This window comes from Myotis davidii, unplaced genomic scaffold (genome assembly GCF_000327345.1).
Source record: "Myotis davidii unplaced genomic scaffold, ASM32734v1 scaffold133, whole genome shotgun sequence".
Taxonomy (NCBI): domain Eukaryota; kingdom Metazoa; phylum Chordata; class Mammalia; order Chiroptera; family Vespertilionidae; genus Myotis; species Myotis davidii.
Genome location: NW_006284732.1, coordinates 1,283,550 through 1,294,973, shown reverse-complemented (window position 1 = coordinate 1,294,973; position 11,424 = coordinate 1,283,550). Strand labels below are relative to the sequence as shown.

Below are 11,424 nucleotides of genomic sequence, written 5' to 3'. Positions count from 1 at the left end.
TGTATGCATGCATATAAGCATAACCAATGGACATAAGACACTGGGGGATAGGGGAGGCTAGGGGACTGTCTAGGGCGGGGGGAAAAATGGACACATATGTAATACCCTTTGTAATAAAAAAATTTTTTTTTTTTAAAAAAGAAACATCAATGATGCAAGAGAATCATTGATTAGCTGCCTTCTGCATGCTCCACACTGGGGATCAAGCCCACAACTGGGCATGTGCCCTGACCTGGAATAGAGCCATGACCTCCTGGTTCATAAAATCAACACTTGACCGCTGCGCCACACCAGCCAGGCCAAAATAAGATTTAATAATAAGAGTTAGTAGTTTCAGAGGTTAATTGCACAGGTGAAAAAAGGGAAGAAATAATCCCTTATTTTGTTCATCCAACTTGCTGACATCTGAAGCAATTTTCAATTGTTGTTAGTAGGCAAGGGAGAAGGCACGTAAATTTATGAAGCGTATCCAGCATAGCAGGTTGCCAATGCAATGTTCTTCCCAAGGTTCTTCATCCCAGGAAAGTGCCAGCCATTGTTATTGCTCCCAGAATGAATGAGTGGTCTTCACTAATGAAGACTGAACCATGGGCTGGGTAAGTCTGTAATCCTTGTGGGTGAGATAAAAATGAGAGATGGTGTAGGCTGAGCCTTGCAAAGTCAAAGTGGCCTCAGATAGTCAGTCCCACATGCCTCTCATAGTAGATGCAAAACATGATCTTGCTGTTTATCAAAGGAAGGAAAGCAATTACAATTTTATAGCAGAAACATTCCAGATTTGGTGGCACTTGAAAGTTATACAATTCAAGTGGGGCTGTCTAAGAAAAAGAATACACAAATATATTACTTTTGCACCTTTTACAAAAATTGATGGCCATTGCTAGTGGCCTCAGAAGGAGCTTACACTAATAAGAAAACCTGAAGCTTATACTCCATTTGCTCCAGTAAGTCCACCCTCGCTTTTGAGAACCTACTATGTGCTAGAAATTTTCACATGTGTTCTCTCATGTAACCCTCCTAACAATTACATGAGGTTGGTCTTCTTACATCCATGCTTTCAGCATAGTAAGAAAGGTAACCACTTTTTTATTGTTTATATCTTTTTGTATTATTTGCATTTCCTATATATTACATATTTTCTTATCATAAACAACAGTGAAAAATATGAGAAAGAAAGAAATATAACCACAGGTTTGTGTAGGCTTTAATGCCATTTTACTATCATGAGATTGAAAGCCTGGCACACAGTAGGTCCTCAGTAATATTTGTCATCTCTTTAAACAGATCAATCCTGCTTAGAAGGCTACATTCTTTACGTACCTGCGTTGTCTGTAAAGGGCTTAATGTCAGGCTAAGGGAAAGGAAAGACCACCTTATGGATGACGAGTCTCTATCGAGCAAAGGCTACGATTCCTGAACAATCAGGATGGCTCTTTGCTCCCAAATTATCAACAGTCTCTCCTTCCCTGTTATCATCTCTGCAAAAACAAGCTGTGTCCTTATGCCTGTTGAGACTTGATATTTTTGTTAATAAGAGGTAACATTATTTTATCTCACAATTGGAATTAAGGTTTTACCATTCCTCTGGGATTTTAACGTGAATCCTTCCCTCTTACTGCAGCTGATTCTTGAGAAACATTTGTGGAGAAGGTGGTGTTCTGAAGGTGCAGTAGGCTCTCAGAGAACTGACTTCTGGGCAAAAGTAGGGACCACCTCCACCAAAATCAATAAAATCGGGTGGTGCCATGCCAAGGAAAGATGCAATAAGTTCCGGGGAGGGGAGTCCCTATGCGCACCACAGGGACTGGGCTTGTTTAACTAGCTCTTTATGGCAAGGCTCAAGCCAGTGGTTGAAAGCTGTACAAGCCCAGGTGGTGTCTATCAAAGCAAAAGGTTACCAGTAAATAGAACGATCCACAGGGGAACAGGTACTGCATGGAGAACTGAGCTTTTCATCACCATTAATGCTCAACCCAAGGCTGACGAAGTGATAGCGTAGGGGCTTGAACAAGGCATTCACATTTTAAGGCTCTCAGTTCTTAAGAATTAATGATTAATTCTGTGGAGCTGAGGATTTGGGCTAGCTAGAAGAGTATTTACACACTACATTCTTCATTCTGCAAAATGTTTTGGTTGTCCTGTCACATAACCCATATGTTCTTACCAATACAAAGATCATCATTTTTCTCCTAGAAACTTTTACATTTGTCATGAGGAGGGCTTTATTTAGGGTAGCCTAGAAAATAATACACTTCATTTTCTTTCTTTCTTTTTTTTTAAATATATTTTTTTATTGATTTCAGAGAGAGGAAGGGAGAGGGAGAGAGAGATAGAAACATCAATGCTGAAGAGAGAATTATTGATCAGTTGACTCCTGCATATACCCACACTGGGGATCGAGCCCGCATCCCAGGCATGTGCCCTGACCAGAATCAAACTGTGACCTCCTGGTTCATAGGTCGATACTCAGCCACTGAGTCATGCCGGCTGGGCTACATTTCATTTTTGATTTGTGAATACAAGAGGGAGTTGAGAGAAGCTATCTGCTTGAATGCATTTTGTTTGTATAGTCTTACCCCTACACAGAAGACTATAGTTGTAGATAACCTAAGATAAATTAGAAAATCTAGGTAAGAGGGAGGCTGCTGGGGTGGGGCCAGGTGGCCAGAACAGGGCTGCAGCTGGGGGACCTCCAGGCCAGCACCTGGCCGAGGTCATGCGCCCAGCAGGTCCCTGTCCCACGGTTCCACCCCCTCCTCACTCTGCTTGCTCCTTCCTCCCCCCTATGCCCCCCCATCCCCCACGGTCTGCCATGAATATTGAGCATCCCCTGTTGTATTTCCTGAGCTCCACTGCCAAAGGTGGGAAGGTGGGGGTGCTTGTATCCGAGGGGTTCCAGCCCTGCCAGCCGAGTCCTCGGCTGGGGCGGGAGCCACAATGTCTCAGTCTGTGCAGAGAATGGAACTAAACCATTAAGCAAAACATGGGAACTCAGTTTATATGAATTACAAGGAACACCTCAGGAAGCAATAACGAATGGCTTGGAAATTGTGGCTTCACCTGGCAGTTTACGCAGTGAATTAATGTGCCCAGCTTGTTGGGGTATGTTGAAGAACACCATGACTACAAAGGAGTGTTTACGCCGTTTCTGCCAGACTGCATTATCACTGCTCTCAGCAGTGGCAATAAAGAATGTCCTACCTGTTGGAAAAAGCGTGTTTCCAAAAGATCACGAAGGCCCCAACGTCGATGCACTCACCACCAAAATGTATCCAGGATGAGTGTGGCGCTCCTCAAGAGAGAGTATGAACCAGGAGAAACAAGCACAACAGAGAGCAAACGCTGGATCACAGCATCGAGGAAGGACTGAAGTGAAGGCCATGAACACATGGCAGGGGGGCAGGAAGCGACAGATTGAAGACGGTGGTGGAGCCGAAGACAATGGCGGCAGTTCTCACTGTAGCGATGCATCCACACAGCCAGCAGGAGGCAGGACCTAGTAACAAATGGACCAGAACACCAGATTCTGGGCTTGAGCTTGATGACAATGCAACAGTGGCAACTGATCCAGTAACGGTGCTGGGGAAATTGAGTTAATATTTAGGCCTCATCCCACACTCAGGGGAAAAGATGACAGTACACAGACATGGTACATAAAGACTTCAGGTAATGCCACTGTTGATCATTTTCCAAGTATCTGGCTGTGAGGTTAGCTTTAGAACTTCAAAGTAAAGAAGAACAAAGCCAGGTGAACCTTGATACAGCCAGTGAGAAGCACCACACCCTCTACGCAGCAACAGCCGGTGGGCAGCTCCCTGTATTAAATGGCCCCTTTTCTTTGGAATTGGTCAGTGAGAAATGCTGGAAAGTGAACAAACCCATGGATCTTTTTATGTACCCACAAAAGAGCTTTTACTAAAGCCATCTCAGAGAATGAACTGTTTTTATAGCCTTTTTTTATTGTTAAAAATGTATCATTACTTTTGTGGACAGAATCTTGGATGTGTTGGTCAGTTTTCTCACTGAGCCAGACTTGTTTACACTATTAGAATCTTTTCCCCTTAATTTAAGATTTCCTTTTTGGAAGGGATTACAGTTATTCCTTTTAAAAAATATATCTAAGTTGTATGTCTTTGATCCAGGAATTTTCCAGAGTTCTATATTCTTAAGGTTTAGTTGGTCATCTTTTCCCCTCCCCTCAATAGTTTAGGGCTTACAAAGTGTTAACTATGTATTTTGACTTTATTTTCTTGGAATCTTACTAGGGGCCCAGTGCACAAATTTGTGCACCTTGAAAGGAACTGTGGGCCGCAAGGTTGCAGTGGGCACAGGGGTGGGTCTCGTTAACAATAATAGATACAGAGGCAGAGGTGCCTCAAACAGAGGCACCTCATCCTCCATGCTCCCGCCTGGCACCTCCCGCCACAGCCCCCAGTCCCCTGTCCGCCGGCAGCCCTGCTCCCGCCACCTCTGTTCCCATACGCTGATGGGATCAGCCCCACTTACACCTGCTGATGGCACAGAGCAATTGGGGCCAGTGCCAGCAGCGGGTGCAAGTGGAGCTGGCGCTGTTAGCGGGTGTGAGTGGCGGCTGCTGCCCCAATTGCCCCTCAGGAGCAGGGGGAGGTGGAGAAGCCTCAGGGGTGATCGGGGCCAGCAGCTGCCACTCACACCAGCTGACAGCGACAAGCGATCGGGACCGGCACCGGGCACCAGCAGCGGATGTGAGCGGCAGCTCCGGCACCGGCTGTGGTTGAGAACGGAGCTGGCACTGGCAGTGGGTGCGAGCGACAGCTGACAGCCCCAATCGCCTCTCAGGAGCAGGGGGAGGTGGAGAAGCCCTGAGAGGCAATCAGGGCTGGCAGCTGCTGCTCACACTCGCTGACAGCGCCAAGCAATTGGGGCCAGTGCCGGGTGTCAGCAGTGGGTGCAAGTGGGGCCAGCACTGGCAGCAGGTGTGGGCGCTGGCCGCAGGTGTGAGTGCCCGGCAGGACCACAGTGTGTGGGAGCAAAGAATTTTCAGTAACCACCAGAGGCTCACCCCGATGACAGCAACCCCGATGACCTTGGTCTGGCACCCCCACTTACCTCTTCCACCATCCCGCTGTGCCCGATGCCCGCATATTCCATGCTCTGCGCTTGCTGCCAACGCCCACCATGTTCCATGTGTGACCCCTGGTGGTCAGCGCACGTCATAGCGACCGGTTGTTTGGTTGTTCTGCTGTTCAGTTTATTTGCATATTAGGGTTTTCTATATATAGATGGGGGTTTCTATATAAGCTATAGTATCTTCATAAAGACCAAGGCTCAAATTTACTATGCTTAAAAATAAATTCTCATAGAATTACTCTTTTCATGGTATTTTCTTCCATAATATCTCAATTTTTTTAAAAAGGTTCTTTAAGGACTTACTGTCCATTGTCATGCAATGTTATTTCCTCCCCTCCCCCCCCCTAATTTTGGAATTTCTGATTTGGGGAAAGAGAATCACACAAAATCTCAAGTTCTAGGAGAACTTGGTTCATTTACAGATTTTACTGAAGAAAACAATATTATATTGGTGAAAGGAAGACCTATTTCTTAAAACTCTTAAAGCAGCATTCTCAGAGTAACGCATAACACATAGATAGGTACCGATCAATGTATTGTATAGAAGTGAACACCCATGAACCCACGTTTCTGTTGAACTCCCTTGAGGCCCCTTCATGGAGACCTTCCTTCCTCCTCCTCAGCGGTGCTCACTGTCTGGACTTCCCACACTGCCGTTTTCTTTTGCCTGTTTGTCTTTATGCAAATGGAATGATAGCATATAGATGCTTTGTGCCTAGCTTTCCCGTCTTCACTTCACATTATGTTTGTGAAATCCATCCATGTTGTTGCATGTGAGAGTAATTCATTCTTTTTATTGTCATATAGTATTCTATTGAATGAATGTACCAAAATGTGTTTATCTCTTCAACTGTTAATGAACATTTAGGTTCTTTATTAAGAATAATGCAGCATTATTCACAGTAGCTAGGAGGTGGAAATAACCCAGGTGTCCATCAGGGAATGAATGGATAAACAAAATATGGTTTCTACATACAATGGAATATTATTCATTTTTTACAAGGAAGGAAATTACAACACCTGCTACAACATGGATAAACATTGAAAACATTATGCTAAGTGAAAAAACCAGTCACAAAAGAATAAATACTGTATGATTCTACTTATATGAGGTGCTACAGTAGTAAAATTCATAGAGATAGAACAGAGAATGATGGTTGCCAGGGGTTGGGGATAGAGAGGAATGGGGAGTTATTGTTTAATGACTACACAGTTTTAGTTTAGGAAGAAAAAGACAATTCTGGATATGACTGGTCATGATGGTTGTACAATAGTATAAATGTACTAAATGCCACTAAACAGATTTTGTTATATATGTTTTGCCACATAAATAAGGAATGAAAAAGAACAACGCTGCATTGCACATTCCTTTTTTTTAGCTTCATTCCCCCATTCTCCCAGCTTTATTGAGATGTAACTGACATATAACATTGTGTAAATTTAAGATGTACAACATGATGATCTGATAGCTATACTAATAAAAGGGTAATAGGCTAAATTAGACCGGGTCGACCAGACACCTTCTGGTTGTCCAGTCCTCCTTCCGGACAAAGCCACAGTGGCGGGGGCCAAGGCAGAGGCAGTTAGGGGTGATCAGGCCAGCAGGGGAGGGTGGTTAGGAGCGATCAGGCCAGCAGGCACAGTTGTTAGGGGTGATCAGGCCGGCAGGGGAGGGTGGTTAGGAGCGATCAAGCCAGCAGGCACAGTTGTTAGGGGTGATCAGGCAGGCAGGCAGGTGAGTGGTTAGGGGCCAGTGGTCCTGGATTGCGAGAGTGTGCAGGCTGGGCTGAGGGACCCTTCCCCCCATGCACAAATTTCATGCATATATGTATATATTGCAAATTGATTACCACAGTAAGGTTATTTAACAACTCCACACCCACCACCTCACACGATTACAATCTTTTTGGTATGTGGTGAGACCATTTAAGATCTACTCTCTTAGCAGTTTTTAAGTATGCAATACAGTATTGTTAACTATAGGCACCATGTGGTACATGACATTCCCAGGACTTATTCATCTTATAACTGGAGGGTTGTGCTCTTTGACCAACATCTCCTCATTACCCTCCTGCCTTCCCCCAGACTCAGCAACCACAATTGTACCCTCTGTTTCTATAAGTTTGTCTTTTCTATTTTATTTCAGATTTCATATGTGAGTGTGATCATACAATATTCGTCTTTCCCTGTCTGACTTATTTTACTTAGCAGAATGCCCCCAAAGTCTGTCCATGTTGTCACAAAAGGCAGGATTCCCTTCTTTTCTATCGCCGAAAACTTCCTTTGTAAAACACACCACGATTTCTTTTGATTTGTCCATCTATTGATGGACACTTAGATTGTTTCCACATCTTGGCTATTGTGAATAATGTTGCAATGAACATGGAGGTGCAGCTATAGCTTCAAGATAGTGATTTCATTTTTTTAGGATCTGTACCCAGAAGTAGGATTTCTGAATTATATGGTGGTCCTATTTTTGCTTTCCACAATGGCTGCACCAACGGACATTCCCACAAACAATGCACAGGCGTTCCCTTTTCTCCACACCCTCCCCAACACTTGTTGTCTTGTCTTTTTTAGATGACAGCTATTTCAACAGGCCTGACACATTGCACACTCTTGTACATGGCTTTTGGTGAACATACTAATTTTCCTTGGAATTGCTGAATCATAGGACAGGTGTATGTTTAACTTTAGTAGCTACTTAGACCAGGTTTTTAAGCTTTGAAGGACCAGTCACATTTCTATGAGATGGTTGTCTTCATTTCTATTGTCATGTAACAAATGAGCACAAACGTAGAGGCTTAGAATAGCACCCATTTGTTATTTCTCAGTTTCTTTGGGTCAGGAGTCTGGGGCCAGCTGAGCTGAGTCCTTTCTCAGGGCAATTTGGGAAAATCTCCCGAGGTGTACTGGAACCAGCCTCCAAAGGAGGACGTCCAAGAGACCAAAGAAAGAGGGTGCCAACTCCAGAATGAAACAGACTTTATTCAGAGAAATTCCAGGCAGCTTCAGGCTTAGGCGGCAGCAAGAGTGGCTCTCCAAGCTGAAAGGGGGTGGGGGCTGGATACACAGAGCCTGCGTGAACACAGGTGGCTCGTAGCCAAGTAGCACCTGCTGTTAAGAGCTTTATGCTCCAAAGCAGTAAACAACTTAACGAGCCTACTTGTCTATGTAAGAAAATTCCTTTCAGGTGACACAGGCCTTCCCCTCCCGGGGTAAACTGGTGGTCCCAGAGACACATGCATCTGAAGATGGTATCTGTCACGTCAAGCCCCGGAACCATTAGCCTAACGTCAGGGTTTCCAGAGGCTGTTATGAAGGCGCCAGAGGTTGCTGGAGCCTCATTTAAGGCCCAGCTTCCTCTTCGGGTTCATGTGGTTGCTGGCAGAATCGCATTCCTCGCAGTGTGGGTCCTTCCTGCTTCCCACAGAGGCTCTGTGAACAGAGATTTCAGCCTCTTTCCAGTGAGGCCCGTGGTTCTGGCATCGCAGCCCTCAACACCTCTGGTCTTTCTGCAGCGTGCCGGTGTATTCCTCTCAAGTAAGTGTCGCCTTGTGTTGCCAGTGTCCTATCTCAGGCTCTGTCTACGTTCTGCCTGTGAGTCGTTTTCAATGCTGGAGAGGAAAAGGGTGAATAAAAAAAACTTGGCTGGCTTGCCAGCACCAGTTTGGCTCAGTGGATAGAGCGTCGGCCTGCGGACTGAAGGGTCCTGGGTTCGATTCCGGACAAGGGCATGTACCTTGGTTGCGGGCACATCCCTAGTAGGGGGTGTGCAGGAGGCAGCTGATCGATGTTTCTCTCCCATCGATGTTTCTAACTCTCTATTCCTCTCCCTTCCTCTCTGTAAAAAATCAATAAAATAAAAAATAAAAACTTGGCTGAAGCACAGGACAGCCCGGAACTAGGGGGACTGTGAACTCCCCTCCGTCTTAGCCGGTGGAGGACAAGAGCCAAAAGCTACATGCTCCTGTCTCCTGTCACTCAGGTGGACACTCTGAAAGATAATCTGTACCCTTGAGGGCCTTTGCTATTTCTCCACTGCAACTGTTCATTTCTTAAAATTATTTTTTTTAAATCTCTAGCATTTCAGCATCAAGACCTAGAGAATGCAATTTATACTCAGCAATATAAGGACCCTCAAGTAAAGTTGTGTGTGTCTATCTATCTAGTTCCTAAACATTTTTAAGTTTTTAATTTTGTTTTGTTCAAATATGTTTTAATGATTTCAGATAGAGGAAGGGAGAGGGAGAGATAGACACATCAATGATGAGAAAGAATCATCTATTGGCTGCCTCTGCATGGTACCCACTGGGGACTGAGCACGAAACCCAGGCATGTGCCCTGACCAGGAATCAAACCGTGACCTCCTGGTTCCTGGGTCAATGCTCAACCACTGAGCAACACCAGCTGGGCTAAGTTTTTAATTTGGAACTAATTTTAGACTTACACAAAAGTTGGAAAAATAGTTCATAATTCCTATATACTACTCACACAACTTCCCCTAATAGTAACATCTTGCATAACCATGGTACAATGATCAAAACCATATTGGAAAAATATGATTATATAAACTGTGGACCTCATTCAAATGTCACCAGTTTTCCCATGAATATCCTTTCTCTGCTCCAGCACCCTATCCAGGATTGCACATTTGCACTTATTGTTATTTTTCATAGTCTCCTCCAGTCTGTGATAGTTCCTCAGTCTTTCCCGGTCTTTCATGCTCTTGACACATTTAAAGAGTACCGGCCAATTATTTGGTAGAATATCCCCCAATTTGGGTTTGTGTAATGTTTTCTCATCATCAGAATGATGTTATGGTTTTGGCAAGAATATCACAGAAAAGCTATCATGTCCTTTTCAGTACAGTAGACACAATGGTGCCTGATGTCAAAATACCTTATCATTGGTGATGTTAATTTCCCTTGATTGCTTGGTTGTGGTGGCGTCTGTTGGCTTTCTCTACTGTAAAGTTACTTTCTTTTTCCGTGGGAGATACTTTCAGATTAGGCCAACATCCTGTTACCTCTCAAAGCGTCACCCGCTAATTTTAGCATCTATTAGGTCAGTGGATCTTGTCTGTCACAATTATGTGTTAGCCTAGTGGCAACTTTTAATTCTCTCTTTTCTTCTACTTAATTAATTGGAATTCTTCTATAAGGAAGAGCTGCAACTTCTCCCACATATTTGATCATTTCTATCAGTGTGGAATCATGGATATTACTTATTCTATGGGCTGAAATCCAATACTGTCATTATTTATTATTCAAATTGTTCCAGCTACTCATGGAGCCCCTTCAGCTTGAGTCCTGTGTTCTTTCAACAAGCTCCCCCCAGCTTTTTTGAGCACTTCCTTACTCTGGCACCACAAGATGTTCCAAGATCATCTTGTGTTTTCCCTACCAGCCCTGGAACGGAGCAACCACTTCTCCAAGGAGCCCTTGTTCCTTTTGTTGGAAAAAGGTGTTGAGAACCCATGATTGGGGTGCCAGGTGTCCTCACTGTTGTGGAAGGGTCACTGCTTCTAGGCCCTTTCAATAGACAAAGCCAGGAAGGAGATGTATACATATAAACCAACCCACACATGCACACACATACATACACAATATTTACACACAGCTACACGAATATTTCTATATATCTGTGTATTTATTTAAAACCATGATTTATACTGATATCTCTGATTCTAATCCAATATCACAGGGTCCATTTTAGCCTTTCTTTGGAACTTCTTTTTCCAGTGATGAAAAATCTGGCTTTCATTATCTACTAGAGGCCCAGTGCATGAATTTGTGCACGGGTGGGGTCCCCAGGAGGGTAAGGAGGCCAGGACACGGGCGGCGGGACACCCTTTCCAGCCCAGAATTCGGATCCGTCCCACTGACATTCACACTGGTTGTAGGGAGCCACCTGGCGGCTGCTTTTATATTGTTTCTTCCTTGCAGAGCATCTAGGGAGGGGAAGCAGGTGCAGTGTCTGACTTCCAGGAGGCCGGTGGCACTGTTGGGATCATGCTGGCAGCTCTGGTCTGTGGGTGCCTGACCCGTTCTCCGGAGATTGGACCTGCAGGACTACTGAGGGAGTGAGCGTCTGCCAGTGGGCTGGTGGGCCACTGGGACAGGCCTCAGCTTAGCAGCACTTCCGCCGTGAGAGCGCTCTGATCACCAGGAGCAGCTTCTGCATTGAGCAACTGCCCCCTGGTGGTCAGTGAGCGTCATAGTGACCAGTTGTTCCAGTTGTTCCAGTTGTTCTGGTCGTTTGGCCACTTAGGCTTTTATATATATAGACTTTAAAATACATACATATAGCCCA

At 44.7% G+C, this 11,424-nt stretch overlaps 1 pseudogene; it reads left to right on the top strand.

The window, feature by feature from the left end:
* Nucleotides 1-3,919, top strand: part of LOC102765645 — a 17,490-nt pseudogene extending 13,571 nt beyond the window's left edge.
* Nucleotides 3,920-11,424: the final 7,505 nt, after the last annotated feature.